Below are 15948 nucleotides of genomic sequence, written 5' to 3'. Positions count from 1 at the left end.
TGCTGGTAAATAAGCAATGCAACTCCCCCTTCCAACACCATTTTGTGAATTTGATGGTTTGTTTTTTAACCAAGCTCTCACAAAGCTCTTTGGAGAAATCTCAGAAGCCGCTGTGGTACTGGGGTACAGCAGCAATGGGCAGACTTTAGGTTTCTTGGATCTCCTTTGATATTTTCTGGAACCCCAATATTTACCAACAGGAGCCAGGAGCTGAATACTGTACACGCAAAGATTCAAAAACAAGGGTCATTCTGAGCCTAAAATTATGCTTTCAATACCAGAACTGAAGTCAGTTCATGGTCCTCTTGCAGCACCTCTGGTCATTTCATCATTTCAGCAGCTGCATTTAGGTGAGGGAAATGTTTTATTCCTATTTGTGAGTCAGAAACCCTTTCTGGTCTACCCAGATCCCCTTACTGGTCTACCCAGATCCCTGTCTACCTTCTGCTTGACACTGCAAGTGTCAGACAAGCATTACGGAGACCGAAGTTTAAATCCTCATTCAGCCACAAGGTGACCTGAGACCAGCCACACAATCTCACAGCCTAACTCACCTCACAGGGATGTTGTGAGAGGATAGAATAGTGGGGGGGGGGGGCAACCTGTGGAAGAACCGTGAACCACCTCAGGTTCCTTGGAGGAAAGGTGAACAATTTGTTGGTTAGCTACATTTATATCTCGCCGTTTCAATTTCTGCCCCCTTGCATCCAACAAATTCTTGGATGTTATGTCTGCTCTGTTTCCACAGCAGACGTGTACCCCTTTCAAGGTTAAAAGCTCTTATTCCACAGAAATTTATTCCTCTGCTTCACGCAGTGGGTAAGATATCATCTCACTGGCACTGGTTATTCAACACTAAGAATAATATAGGCTTTAAGACCAACACAAGAAATAACAGAGATTGGGTAATGTTTAAAGCTTTGGCCCTAACCACACTTATGTACCTAGGAACAAGCCCCTTGGGATTCAGTAAGTGCTGACTTCTCAGTAAACATGCTTAGGACTTGACTGCACATCATTTCTGTAGTATTTTAGTCTATAATCGAGTCCAGCAGTAGTAGGTTTTAATAAAAACCAATTTAGTACTTTAAGCTGCACAGCTAACACTTTGGGTTGTTTTCAGCTTGTGTGCATGCACTTTGCCTCTGCATTATTTTAACGATGCCAACCGCCAAAACTGCACAAGTCCCAACTTGATTTTCTGCAAGCACATTTCAAACCCTGAACCATATTTGACTTCAAATTGCTACATTAAAGGTATAAAAAGAAATAACATCGTTTGGATTTGGCTTTTCAATTAGCTCTCATTGCATTGTTTATGTTTTGAACCAACGTGTGAATTTGAAAGGAGCCTAGAAATTTAACCTAACAGACAAATTCTTTTTTTAAAAAAATTACAATTTTATTACTTTGCTATAACTGGAAATCTTAGATCCCTTTCTGGAGGGATTTTGCATATTCAGTTAAGTTTGAAGCAAAACCAAGCCAATCCTTTTTTTAAAACCTTCATCACTCAAAAACAACTTTTTTTAGGTAGTGCTGCTTTTGTACTTTTCTCGTATATATTTGGTATTCAGCCAAAACATGAGATGTCAACACTTCAGAGGTGACAAAATAGAACAGTGCTTTCTTTTCTATGTCATTAGCAGCTGACTATGTACCACAATATTTATTTTGCTTCCCTATCTTTTCTGCAGTTTGAAGTAAACTTTTAGACCCAGCTCCAGAAGGGAGAGCTGGGTGGTATGAACTTGGGACTCCAACTCCCATCAGCCCCAGTTAATATTACCAAAAAATCATATTAAAAGAAACTGCTTGCAGAAAAGTGTACATCAGTCAAAACTACATACAGAAATGCATATAATAATTTGCATGTGGATTTTTTAGAAGAAAATGCACAAACTGCATTTTGGGCTGGGGGGGGATTAATATTGGCAGAATGACAGATCCTTCCGTCCCTACTCAGTATAAAGGCAGCTTAAGTTCATCACATTTCATTTTTACCTGCAACACTCAAACTATGCCTCACTTCTCTTAAGACAGCATTTCACACCTACTCTAGTGAGTTGTCCTACTTTAGTTCTATGTTGCCAAGTACAGATGCCCTTACTTTACCAAAAGAAAACCCTGGTGCAAGTAAAAGCCTATGAGTTCATTTCTCCTTTCCCGATAACAACCTTTGGAATTCCTTTCCTTCCAAGCTATAATACTGATTATTTTTTATGAGTTGATTTGAATCTAAATAGCAAATCATTAATCAGCTTGGGGAGTCTTAGTCAATACTGTAGTAGCTTACAATGCCACAACTGCACAGGGTAACTTCCTAACTTTCATTTTGGTTATTAGCCATTGGACTTACAAACTGAACACTTTGGCTAAACAACCAACCACCAAATTTATTTTATATGCCCACTCAATCTTGCCAGTAATTATTGCAAGGGAAATGTACACTCTGTATAGAAAAACATCAGATCAGTCAGAAATAAACCAAAGTGGAATATATGCAGTAAAAGTCAGAGAGTCTAATTGTGTAACTGGCTTTCCTTTTACAGTCAATATACATGTGGAGACTGGCAAAATCCCAACCACTGTTCAACTAGAATGGAGCACTCTGCTGTTGTCCACGCACATTTTAAGTTTTTGTGTTCCACCACAAAACTCTGCCTCTCATCATACGTAACTTTCAATAAACAGAAACTTCCCTTCGTTAAAACACCGCATAATGAAAATTCCCAACAGCACCAGGGTGGAAAACAAGATTGTAGCAGCAGAACTGCACATCAACTGCAGCATAATCTTAAACATTCGAACAGACACTTCAAATGCTCACCAGAACACTGAAGTCTTCACCTCGCTCCTGATATCCAGTCAAGAGCAGGGCCTGACAAACTTCCCTCAGGAGGTAGTTTCACAACTTCTCTCAAGATTTGCATTCACTTATGCCAAACAGCCTGACAACAAACAACCGTAGTAACACAAGTTAGTGATGCCTTCAATTCTTAAGTACAGGCTGCACCTGCAACTTTAAAACCTTTTTGTGTGAATGTCAGCTGAGGTGTTTCAAGGTCCCACATCAAAGCAATAAGGAAGCCGGCAGGAATTTTGAAAATAACTACCCTAAGGGGACCGTCAATCGCATATGTTATCTCAGTTTGGAGCCTTCTGACAACCTCTTGTGTATCGCTGTGTTTAATACCCTTTGCCTCACAATCCACCACTAACAATGTGTGGTGGAATTTTCCCCCAGTGATTTATTTTCCCCCATAGAAAATCTTCTGTTTCCTAAGTTCATGACTAACTATGAACGGGTGCGAACTGCAAATACAACACTAGACAAGCTTAGCAGTTTCCAAGTTTTTAGCTTTGATTACTACATGCAAGTAAAATCATAGCTGTCAACTTTTCCCTTTTCTTGCGAGGAATCCTATTCGGAATAAGGGAATTTCCCTTTAAAAAAGGGAAACGTTGACAGCTATGAGTAAAATAGAAATGCTAACTTTTTTGTTACTTGAAGACAAACCAAACCATCAGTGAGCACTCAATATAAACATACCTATAACCATCTGTATTACAGAGCAAGTACATCATAAAGATGCTAAATTAAATCCCTCTCTAAGACATCACAAAATTTTCTGATGCAAAATGATTTTTTTCCAAGGCAGCTTACCCTAACGTACAGAGGGAAATTTTCCAATTCAAAATTTTCCAGAAAAACCCGCAATACTTCAACTCGCCAAGAGTTGCTGCCAAGCTCTTGGAGTTTTAGTATCAGTACAAGCTAATTTTGTTCATTTGATTTATAATTTACTTCCTAGAAAACATCCCAAAGTGATTCAAAAATGTGTCTGTTTGTAAAACACACTATTTCTAATCCAATGTAGATGAAAGAGGACAAAAATCTTCACTTTAAAGGTTTTTTGGAAAAGGACAATCTTCAATATACACCAAAAGACAACAGAGATGGCACTTGTCTGATACACAATTGAAGGGAATTCCAAGAGGTAGATGCCACAACACTAAAGGTCCAATTTCTGCATCAAATGGAATGGCCCTCCTGATGAAATGGTATCTGCAGGGCATAGTGACTGGGTATAGAAGGGACGAGATGATTGTTTAGTATCCTGCATTGGTTGTTGTACACCAAAATCAGCACCTTCAACTTAGTGCAGTAGAGGACTGACAGCCAGTACAAGACTCTCAGCACTATGTAACATGGAGGTGATATTTGGCCCTTGCACTGAGCAGTTGAGCCACTCAATTTTGCACTCGGTGCATCTTCCAGACCAACCTCAGGGGTATCCCTACACAAAGCACATTTCAGTAGACCAAGATGGAAGCTACCAGGGCATGGAACAACAATGCACACATTCAGCTATGAGTCAATGTCAAAAACCAAGTAACATATGTGCACCTTTCCAATGTAGCCACACGCAGCGTAGAAACGCAAACAGAAGGTAAGAACATATGAACTGCCCATGGTACCTTAGACCAGGCATAGGCAAACTCGGCCCTCCAGATGTTTTGGGACTACAACTCCCATCATCCCTAGCTAACAGGACCAGTGGTCAGGGATGATGGGAACTGTAATCTCAAAACATCTGGAGGGCCGAGTTTGCCTATGCCTGCCTTAGACTAAGGGTCCATGCAGAGAAGGGTTGGCAAACCAAATGTGGCCCTCTGGACTTCTCTATTTGGCCCTTGGCACTTTCTCCAAGCCAAACCTCCTCTCCCCAGGCCACACCCCTCTCTGGCCTTGATTGTTTTTCCCTGCCTGGATTGTGTCCTTCAACTCTTGGTGTTTGCCTCTTGCTTGCCTGAATGGAGATAGGAGTGCCCACTACATGAAAGCAAAATTTAGAGTCACTGCTCTGCCTGCTTTTGCCTCCGGCTCCACCTACAATTGGCATGTTGCCCTGAGAAGGTTGCTCAGAATGGAATGTCAAAAAAAAAAAAAAGGTTCCCCAATCCTGACGCAGAGCACTGATCCAGCATGAACAATCCATATATTCGTGCCTGCCCACATTCTTCTACATTCCACATTGCAGACCTCCTCAAATGCACACGTAGTTGCATTCTCAAGTGCTTAGCATACTACAAGGAAGCAGCAAACTATGTTTAACTTGTGACACTACCTAGCTTGCATGTTCCCTGACTTCCAGTTTTGTGGCAAATTATAGGTTGCCATTACATCTGAACTAAGCAAAAACTATGGGGTGTTTTTTTAAAAAATAAAAAAAATCATCATCACCATCACATTTAGATTCTACCTTTCCTCCACAAAGTTCAAGGTAAAGTACATGGTTCTTCCTCTCCGCATCCAAGCTGGTAGCCAGGCCATCACTATATCTTACAAGCAGACAAAAATACTGAAATTTTTACAAGACATAAAGTCATAAAATTGTAGAGTTTGAAGGCACCGTGAGGATCATCTAGTATTACAGCTGTCAATGCAGCTGTCAAATATGGGAATCGATCTTGCACCTGCCAATGCGAACTCCACAAATATAGTTCTTTAAAGATACTCTCTTGAGAATTATATATAGATAAAATCACTTTTGTTAAGGCTGAAATCCTAACTCCACTTCTTGAATTCAATAGCGCTTGTTTCTGAGTATACATTTTTGGATTCCACTACAAACTTTTCCCTCATCTAATTAGCTGCCTTTACTATTGAATTTTCTTAGTATAATGAGGTCTCTTGGGCAAATGTATGTTAAATGTCATAGAATGGTGTATAGTTCTTATATATTTTTAAAGCACATAGCACTACAGTGGTACCTCGTGTTACAAACACTTCGGGTTACAGACTCCACTAACCTGGAAGTAGTACCCCGGGTTAAGAACTTTACCTCAGGATGAGAACAGAAATCATGCGGTGGCAGGAGGTCCCATTACCTAAGTGGTACCTCAGGTTAAGAATGGTTTTAGGTTAAGAACAGGCCGCCGGATCAAATTAAGTATGTAACCAGAGGTACCACTGTATGGCACAATGAAGGAATACTGTAGACCTAGCCTGAGAAGCAACCCCCAATACAGCATCACACAAGACTTTGTAGGCCAGGGATGGGGAATCTGTAAGCCACTTGATGTTGCTGGACTACAACGCCCATCATCCTTGACCACTGCCTGTGCTGACTAGGGCTGATGGGAGCTGGGAGTCTAACAACATCAAAAGGGCCACTGGTTCCCCAATGCAGCCTGCTTCATGCAGGAAATCCAAAGCAACAGCCGGAGGAGCAAGGACAATTGCAGACCTCAGAATACACCAAGTTGGCTGGGGAAGGCACACTGCAGAGAACGACTCATGCCACTACCCAGAGAAGGAAGAGACCTTAACAGATTGGAGACCTAGGCCCAAACTAACAAAATGAATTTCAATAGGGACAAATGAAAAGTTTTGCACTTGGGAAGGAAGAACCAGATGCACAAACCTAAGATGGGGGCACCTGGCTTACTGGAAATACATGTGAAAAGGACATTGGGGTCTTAGTGGACTCCAAGCTTAACCTGAGTCAAGAGTGTGATGCAGCAACCAAAAAAGCTAATGCTATTCTAGGCTGCATCAACAGAAGTATGTCTATAATCTTTGACAGGCTTCCTCAACCTCGGTCCTCCAGATGTTTTTGGCCTACAACTCCCATGATCCCTAGCTAGCAGGACCAGTGGTCAGGGAACGATGGGAATTGTAGTCCCAAAACATCTGGAGGGCCGAGGTTGAGGAAGCCTGATCTTTGAGAATTCTTGGAGACAGGTGAGGTCCCCGCAGACTAGAAGTGGGCTAAAAAATTCCTGCATTGCAGGGGGTGGACTGGATGACCCTTGTGGTCCCTTTCCATCACTACAATTCCATAATTCTACCCAGTTGGGAACATAGGAAATTGCCATACTGAGTCAGTCCATTGGTCCATCTAGCTCCATACTGTCTAATTTGACTGGCAATGGCTCTCCAGGGTTTCAACCCTACCTGGAGATACACAGGATAGATGGCGTATTCTGCATGCAAGGCAGATGCTCTGCTACTGAGCTGCAGGCTTCCATTCCTCTTAGGACATGTATTTCCCACCCCTGACCATCTTGCTGCCCTCAGTGAACTCATTCCAATTGGTCAACACCAGTGGTTTCTAAAGTGAATGACACCACCCCTAGTAGAGCGCGGTGGGATTACCTAGAGGTGTAAATGACTCTCAGACTTTTGAAAGCTGGTATCATTGGACCAAACTCATCACTTTTGCTGAACTGATTATGGTAAATAGTTTCAACTGGATTTTGAATAAATGTGCCATTAAGTGAATTTTATTTTGTTATTATCTTCCTTAATGGGTCTTACAAACCTGAATAATGCCTTTTTACTGGGTAAGGTGGGGGGCACTGGAGATGCGTTTATGAAACCAATGGGGGGTGGCCCCCCAAAATTTGGGAATCACTGGTCCACACCTGGATGTGGTGCCCAGAACTGAACACAGGACTCACAATGTCTTCTAATCTTTTCAGCTACAGAACAAGTGAACGTGGAAGCCACCCACAACCTGCCTTATTTCAAAGAGAATTAAAATTGCAGAGATGTGCTGAAAAACTACAGTGAACGATTCATTTTGTCAGACACACATAGATCTCACAAAATCAAGCGCATCGTTCAGTTTTGCTTTAAATGCAAAATTGAGGGTTTACAAGCAAATGCCTTTGAAATGCACAGTGTCGTTGCTATTATTTTATGTATAAGCTTTTCTTATCATAAACCAGAGACGTATGCTGGGGGAAGACAAAACAACATACAGATAATTCTTCATGAAAACACCACAAACACGGAAAATAAAAAAAGCATTAACTTTTGCACAGAAAAAGCTTTCTCCAAAAAGGGGGGAATCTAGTTCTGCATATATATAGGACCTGCATGTGTCATAAGAAGGCTAGGGAATGAAGCAGCCACATCCTTTGCTAACAGTGTGGTTGTGTGCAATGCACAGCAAACACAGTGCCAATGAGAGCCCATCCACCATCTTTATCTGCCCAGAGGCGTATCTGAGCCATGCTGAGCACACTAAGCATTTTAATCACTAAGCATGTTAAGTACCCTGCAGTGCCCCTAACGTCCGATGCTAACACAACACAATGCCTGGGTGTATTACTGAAAACGTTTCCCCCTGAAAACTCAACAATTAAATGAATTTCAAACCGACCAAGTGGCTGGCAATCCATTCCCACACGAGGAAGTGTGTCAAACATTCAGGTCCTTCAAAGTCTAGAAAGCTTGAGAGAGGCTACTTGGTGCTACCTCCTACACATTCCACCATGTTTTTCTTAAATCTTTACAGAACCTAGAAAGAAGTACACAACTTGAGGTGGTTTCCAATATGGATACCACCTACAGTCAAATAAACAGTTTGTTTAATCAGCTAAACAACATTTAATAAACTTAAAAGGTTTCACAGATCAATCACGCAAAACATATTCTTTTAGCAAGCATTGATCATTGTTGCTAGAAGTACTTACGCAAAGGAGAAAATGCCACTTTTAATCTAGTAAAAACTCAACTGATTTATCGACTTGCTTTGATCAGATAAGCGCCCTAGATTCCAGTGGTTCAATTCCAAAGAAACAGGTGCAGAAACAGATATTTCTAGAAGCAATGCTCTGTCTCCTAAACTCAAGCCTGTGAGACACTGCACATGCTCAGGGACACTCTTACAGTGGTACCTCAGGTTAAGTACTTATTTCGTTCCAGAGGTCCGTGCTTAACCTGAAACTGTTCTTAACTTGAAGCACCACTTTAGCTAATGGGGCCTCCCGCTGCCGCCGCGCCACCGGAGCACGATTTCTGTTCTCATCCTGAAGCAAAGTTCTTAACCTGAGGTACTATTTCTGGGTTAGCGGAGTCTGTAACCTGAAGTGTATGTAACCTGAAGCGTTATGTAACCCGAGGTACCACTGTAGTAAGAAAGCTTTTAAGGGTTCACAGTGCTTCAAGCGCACATTCTCAATAACTAACTCAATATTATGATTGTTTATGAACAGTGCTTATGAAGTATTATCAACACTGTATTGCAAACGTGGAGCCGGACAGAAAAACAGCAGCTTACCCAACGGGGTGGCTGAGAGATAGGAGCTTAGCTTAGGCCATAAAACAAGTTTGTGGGTAAGCTACCATTTGAACCAAAAACTTCCTGCTCATAACTCACTCTTTGCTATCAGTGGTACAGCAGCTCTCATCATTGTTATTTAATTTATTTTTACATTTACAACTCCCCATTTCCTCTAAAGACCTCGAGGTGGCATACATGATTCTCTTCATTTTATGTTTGCCTTTCATAGTAGACAGGGGATTTGAACCTTCATCTCCCAAGTCCTAGTCCAACACTCTAACCACTACACTACACCACCACACTTATTACTTCTCACACTCATACATACACACTCTTTCCAAAGAGGAGTAGCACTCAGATCAAAGCATGGTGAAGCCTGGCAATTTTCTTACATGCACCATGCACACAAAAGCAGACCCCTAAAAAGGTGTAGTTGGGCTCATGCCTCAACTGTTAACATCAATACCTTACATTTAAAACAACCTTATACCCTCTTTGACACTAAAGGAAAGTTGGGGACTGTATATCCTTAACAAACTATAGTTACCAGGACACTTTCCCGGGACTCTGATTTATATAGCAACTCTGAACATGTTCAGAACATATACCTTCACCGACTTCCAAATTGCTTCCCAGCCAGATTCAAAATGCTGATTTTGACATAGAAAACCTTAAGATGGCTTGGGAAATGAAGAATGCCCCCCCCCATATGCACCTGTACCCATGCCCCAAGGTCTTCTACAAACACCTTTCGCCAAGTGCCCTCTCAAAGAGGGGCTCCAAAGCGGCTGGACCACTGTGTCTGGCGGCGATAGAGAAACGTGGAGACCAGAGAAGAGACACATTGAATCTGAACAAATGCTTACCATACATTATGTGAACAAACCTTGCAATTCCTCTGCAACAAAACAGTCAGAGCTTGTACTTTTTGCATTTATTATTATTATTAATTAGTTAAATCTGTATACCACTCGATACCCACAATTCTAGGGGCACTTACAACATAAAATCACAATATAAAATCACAAAATACATAATAAAAATAAAAGCAACCCAATAAACAACCTACAGTGGTACCTCAGGTTAAGTACTTAATTCGTTCCGGAGGTCCGTTCTTAACCTGAAACTATTCTTAACCTGAAGCACGACTTTAGCTAATGGGGCCTCCCGCTGCTGCCGCGCCGCTGGACCACCATTTCTGTTCTCATCCTGAAGCAAAGTTCTTAACCTGAAGCACTATTTCTGGGTTAGCAGAGTCTGTAACCTGAAGCGTATGTAACCTGAAGTGTATGTAACCCAAGGTACCACTGTACTTCCCACTACCTTTTAAAAGGGCATTGGATGTCAATCAGCCAAAGGCCTTATTAACGAGAAATGTTTACATCTGGCACATAAAGGTGTGTAACGAAAGCGCCAGCAGAATCTCCCTGGGAAGACAATTCCTTAAACGCGGAGCCACTGCAGAAAAGGCCTGTTCTTGTGTTGCCACCCTCCGGACCTCTCATGGAGGAGGCACACAACGAAGGGCCTCAGAAGATGATCTCAGGGTCTGGGTAGGTTCATATGGAAAGCATTTCATTTCCCTCTAAAACCAGATGCTGAAAATGTCACTCCCTAAAAAGAAAAATGCCCCACCCCAATCACTGGTGCACATGTCTGCTAACTTACCCTGACGATTCATGCAGCTGATGGAAATAGACTAGTTTCACCAAGACTCAGACCAGGATGAGGAACCTACCAGGGCCATATTCCCTTCCAGGCTTCCTTTCAGTAGTCCAGAAACAAAAATGGAAGGGGCAACAAACACAAGTTCTACCTTTGTTCAGTAGGCTAGTTTCTCTACTCCCAAATCTAGCTTCCATTCAGGCCAGTATGAGGCAGGAGTTGAAGGACACCATTTTCTAGCCACACAAAAATACCTTGGTTTCCCACCTCTGGCTCAGGCCATAACAACCTTTAAGGAATTCCCAACCTTTAAGGTTACTCTTGAAGGTGCCACAAGAGAGTGGGTTGGTCTTGGTCTTCTAAAAGTGGAGATCTAGCTCCACACTCCAATCCTAAACACACTAAGCAGTTAAATCCTATTGATCACAGTGGGACTAACTTCTGAGCAGGGATGCAGGTTTGCTGTTGACCATAATGCTCCACCAGCTTTTTAGTAAACACTGCAGATTATATCACATTAAAAACTACTAGACAGCTGGCAAGAGATTCCAAACCAATTAGGCACATGGTTTCCCCCACATTAATATACTCTAATCTTATAGCCAAGAACCACATTCACACTATGCATCTGGAAACCTACAAACTGACTCTGAAGTATTTTAAACCAGGGTTGACATATGATTAAAGACACCTTAGACGATTAATTAAAAAATCTCCTTATGAATTAAAACAAAAGAAAAACAGGCATATTTTGCTTTTAAGCTTAATGCTCATAGGCACAATTCAGGGATGAATATGCAAGAAAAGAACAAGTGGTTCTTCTAACATGGAGCCCAGTTGCCTACAATTTCATACATATTTGTTTTAAAAATAAATAAACATTCTATTTAAAATTAACTGCTACCAGGTTAGACCAGACAACTTTTGTGGGTGGTCAAAGGGTATTTTTTAAAAACTGACTAATCAATGAAAAGTTGCAGATCTCATTTTAACCTCTTGGGTGAAGCATGTGAATCCCGCATTAATCCAAATTACACAAGCAGATATGGATTCTGTTCATGCAACGCTCTCGGAGTCAGACTCTGGAAACAAGGAAAATATATATGGTCTCAGTACCGGCCTTGCATATTCCCCTTCTCCGGTTGCTATATTTTTATATGAAACACAACCGCAACACACAACCGTATTCATTTATGGGGTTTTTCAGGCACTGACTCATCTCTGTTTTTAAAAAAAAATTGCATCCATCTTACTTTAAGTGCCTCTTTCCTTTTGATGAATGCTAAGCGAACGCTACGGGGAAAGAAAGCATGGGTGTACGGGCTTAGGGAGTGGCCAAGATGCAAATCTCTCGCTTTCTAACTTCCCACCGACTGGGAGCAGGTAGGTAAGGCAGCGTGTGCGATCCGCCGTTGCCAGATCCTCGCATATGGTTCTCTTGCCACACCGCGGGCAGCTCCCTGTACACGCACTCGATTTAAAAGATCACGCTGCCCTCTTCCCGCCCCACCCCCCGCAGTGCGAGGACTCGCCTCGATCCGATTAAAAAAAACCACTCACGGCCTTGCACCTTACTTAAGGAAGCACGCAGCCAGGGGGGCATTTATTTATAATAAAATAATAATCATAATAATAGCCAGGCTTAATGATCTCCTTTTTCTCTCTCTCCTCCTGCTGGGATATCTTGCAGGAAGGAGCAGGAGGCAGAGAGGGCCTCGCCCATTCAGTCCTACATACCGAAAGTGAGTGAACTTACAAACTTAAAAAAAGAAAGAAAAAGTTGAGTTTGCAAGCTCCGTGCAAGAATGGAAGTTGTTAAGCGTTTTGCCTACCTGGTGCAAGTCTGCAACAAGTGCATGCAGGGTCCGTGTGGGCGCAGTTTTTAATACATATAATGGATCTATATTGTGCAGCGACGGGGCAATTGCAATTTTAATTTATTACTGAGCTGCTATTTACTCGGGTCCTACTTTGCTTACAGTACAAGCTCTTGCTGTAAACAAATATCGCTCCGCCAGGAAATATATACTTGCATATCTACACGCAACCCCGCCGCCTCCGCCCCCTCTTCTCTCCCCCCCCCCGTGCAATGCACCCTCCTCCCCTCCGCGACAGTACAGGGGGGAGACGGAGAGAGAGAGGTGGAAATAACTAATCTTCGCTCTTTCCCAAGCCCACGCCAGGAGGAGAAGCTCAAGGGAGCTGGACTTACCTTGTGCATGAAATTCCTTGCATGCCACTTTAGGGTGGGGGCTCTGCCCCCCCTCTCTCTTAATCTCTGGTGCAAAATCCCCGTGTCAGCAAAACGCTGTCAAATTATTTTCGTGCAAAAGAAGGGGGGGGGGAGAGAGAAAGCAGAAGCAAAAAGGGGAGGAGGCTAGGAAAGAAAATCGAATCACTCCGCCGAGATGGGTCTGGTCCTGAGTTTGCAAACCAGGAAATAAGGTGTCAGTGGCGGCAGTTAGTAGCAGAGCGCGGAGCCCTTCGCCGGGGTCTCCGGTCTTAAGGAGTGACCTGCGGGCTGGGAGCAAACTCCGGCAATTTAGCGGCGTGTCTTCCTGGGTTTTCAGTAGGGAGGGTGGGTTTTTTTTTCTCTTTTTTGCAATGCCCCACTCGTTTCCCTTTTCTAAGGGCTGCCGTTCCCATGCAGCAGGTACGGAGGACAAGCCCACCTCCCCATGCGCTGCTGCCTGTCCGAGCTGTCGGCGGCGCCCCGAGCCAGATTCCCGGGTGGCGAGCAGCAATTGCACTCGGGGGCCAGGAGATCCCCGGTGACGCTCCAGGCTCGGGGTGTGCAAACATACACACACACCCTGCGTGCATGGCGCGCCGTTTCCTCGTTCTCTGCTTCGTAACTCGGATCTTTCTTGAATCCGAGCAGAGTTGGGCGGAGGGCGGGTTCATTTCTGCAAAGGAGCCGAGGAGGAGGAGGGTGCGTTTGACACACATCCTGGAGGAGGCACGCGGCCCGATCCGACGCGTGTTTCCTCGGAAATGAAGCCTGCAGTATTTATCGGGGCTTATAAGACTGTGCCCCCCCCCGCCCGCAAAACAAACACACCCGAAGCCCTATATATGGATGTCTTGAGACTGTAATCCTGGCAGCAAGCCCCATTCACACGGGGACTCGCGAGGAAACGTCCACAGGATCGCGCTGCAAGAAAGCGCCCTGGGGAGTTTGGCTTTGTGCCCGCCCCCTCCCTTGTCGGGGAGACGCAGGAAGACAGTGCCGCTTCGCAGCAGGGTGTGGGCTCCTCGTACTGTACGCTTCCCCGCCACCCTCCCACCCCTAACGCCATGACTGCAAAACGTGGGGAGGTGGGTGGGGGGGACTCCTCCTGGGAGCGCCCCCCACTGGCTTGTGATTGGCGCAGCGCTCCGACGTGAGCCCGCGGGCGGTGCTCTCTTCCCCGCCTCCCTTCCCCAGCACTTCTCAGAAAAGAAACTTGCAGTATTCGTCGCAGTCAGATGCCTCTCCATTTTCATTGGGGGGGGGCAAGCCGTCGCGGGTTAAAAAGAGCGCTTGTATGCGCAAGACGTTTATTACTCCTTAAGGTTGCCAGCGTCTTCTCCCTCCCCCCCCCCATGTTTAAGGCTCCTGTGCCTTTTGCAGCAGAGTGGCAAGCAGCGTGTGTTTTTTTAAGTGGGGGAGGGGGAGCTTTGCCTATCCGTATTGACATCAGCATGCTGGGGAAGGCTTAGTTCTTGGCTGTCAAGCCTGCCGTTAACGGCACAGGAGCCAAGCTGCGAGGGGAAGTTGGCAACCTTGCGGTGTGTTTGCATGACATAGTCGCGGTTGGATGTGCTTCTGGCTAGAAACTTAGATCTGAGTTCCATGTATGCGTGTTCATTACTTCATGATCTTCCTGTTCGAATGAACCTTTGCAGGTATAAGCTCAGCTCAGATAGCATCAAATGACAGGGGACTTGATTTGCTACATCCAGCACATTCATAAAACGTCCACTATTAAACGTGGCACTGGTAGTATATTTGTGATGAAAGACCCAAGAAAGTGTTTGAATCCTTTCCCTGCTAGCATGCCTGAAGGTGTCAGATCTGGAATGAGTTGTGTGACCAGTTTTGATGCAAGGAAGGAGGAGTTGGGTAGAGTGAGCTAAGCAAATGCAATGTCACTGTTTGGTGGCAGGAGTGGGATCAATCACTAAACATTGCAGGGTGAGGGGTCCTCTCATAGCTGTCAACCGTCCCTTATTTGGCGGGAAACTTCCTTATCCCAGCGTCATGTCCTGCTGCTGTCCCTTATTGATGATGTCCCTTAAATTTCCCAGGTTTCAAAGGAAGCAGCTCCCCTCCCTCCCTCCCTGCCGGCCAGGGGGGAGGGAGGCTCCAACTGTGTTGCTTGGCTGCGTTGCTCGCCCAATAAGGAGTCTAAGAACAACTGGGGGATGGAGCTTGCATGCCTTGTGCCAATCAAATTGGCCGCATTGCCTGGGGACTCGCCTTTGCTCAGCGCTTCCCAGCGGAGAGATGACGGTGGTTTTCCTTGCTGCATCCCCTTTGCCGAGTTGCTACACTGTGGGAACCACCGCTTGAGGCTTTGTTTGGCTGCTGGCTGGGCTTTCTGCCTTTGGCTCAGAGGTTGAACACACCTGTGCCCGGAAAATCCCTTATTTGGCTGCTGACCCCTTATTTTTGAGGCTGCTGGTCCCTTATTTTCAAATCTGTAAATTGACAGCTATGGGCGCACTCATGTTCAGTCAGCCATTTCCTCTAAGCGGAGTAAGGCCATTCCCACCCCCAACTGATGCTCAGCTGTCCAGGACTACTTAGCTTGGACAATCTGGTGGAGGGCTTGTCTAATTAGGCTTCCTTTCTTTTTTATTGTACATACTTCTGAAAACCTCTGGTGCTTTCTTCTTGTGGGCTCATTTTGGCTCCCCTTCAGTCAGCAACCCAGTGAAAGGGAGGGTTGTTTTTTATCCCAAACCTTGCTCTGGATAATCATCTCAAGAATCACTGTTATTATTGATCTAAAACATTTTTAACTTCACTTTTGAGCCAAAAAAGCTCCTGGAGTGTTTACACAAAAGAAAAGAGATATGGAATCAAGTCTTACTGAGTTAATTAGGGCTTTCTTGCAGGTAAGTAGATAGAAGATTGCAACCTTGGTCTCATAGCAGCCCTGTGAAATAGGTCAGTCTGACATGCTCAAAACCACAACATGATCTCATTTGAAGGCTA

The 15948-nt window shown here is 44.2% G+C and overlaps 1 protein-coding gene across 10 annotated transcripts in view; it reads right to left on the bottom strand.

Annotated features, from left to right (window-relative positions):
* Window positions 1-13945, bottom strand: part of TRERF1 (transcriptional regulating factor 1) — a 75253-nt gene extending 61308 nt beyond the window's left edge. For 4 of the 10 annotated variants that reach the window (XM_081903731.1, XM_081903730.1, XM_081903732.1 and 1 more), the window contains exon 1: window positions 12958-13945. The gene's annotated coding sequence lies outside the window, so the exon portion shown is untranslated. The remainder of the gene's footprint in view (window positions 1-12957) is intronic. The other 6 variants (XM_081903729.1, XM_081903727.1, XM_081903735.1 and 3 more) reach the window with 3 other exon arrangements.
* Between the last annotated feature and the right edge of the window lie 2003 nt (window positions 13946-15948).

Source organism: Podarcis melisellensis (genome assembly GCF_964234715.1).
Source record: "Podarcis melisellensis genome assembly, chromosome: 3".
NCBI classification, from domain to species: domain Eukaryota; kingdom Metazoa; phylum Chordata; class Lepidosauria; order Squamata; family Lacertidae; genus Podarcis; species Podarcis melisellensis.
Note: the sequence above shows the minus strand (reverse complement) of the source record. Positions and strands in the feature narration are given on the sequence as shown.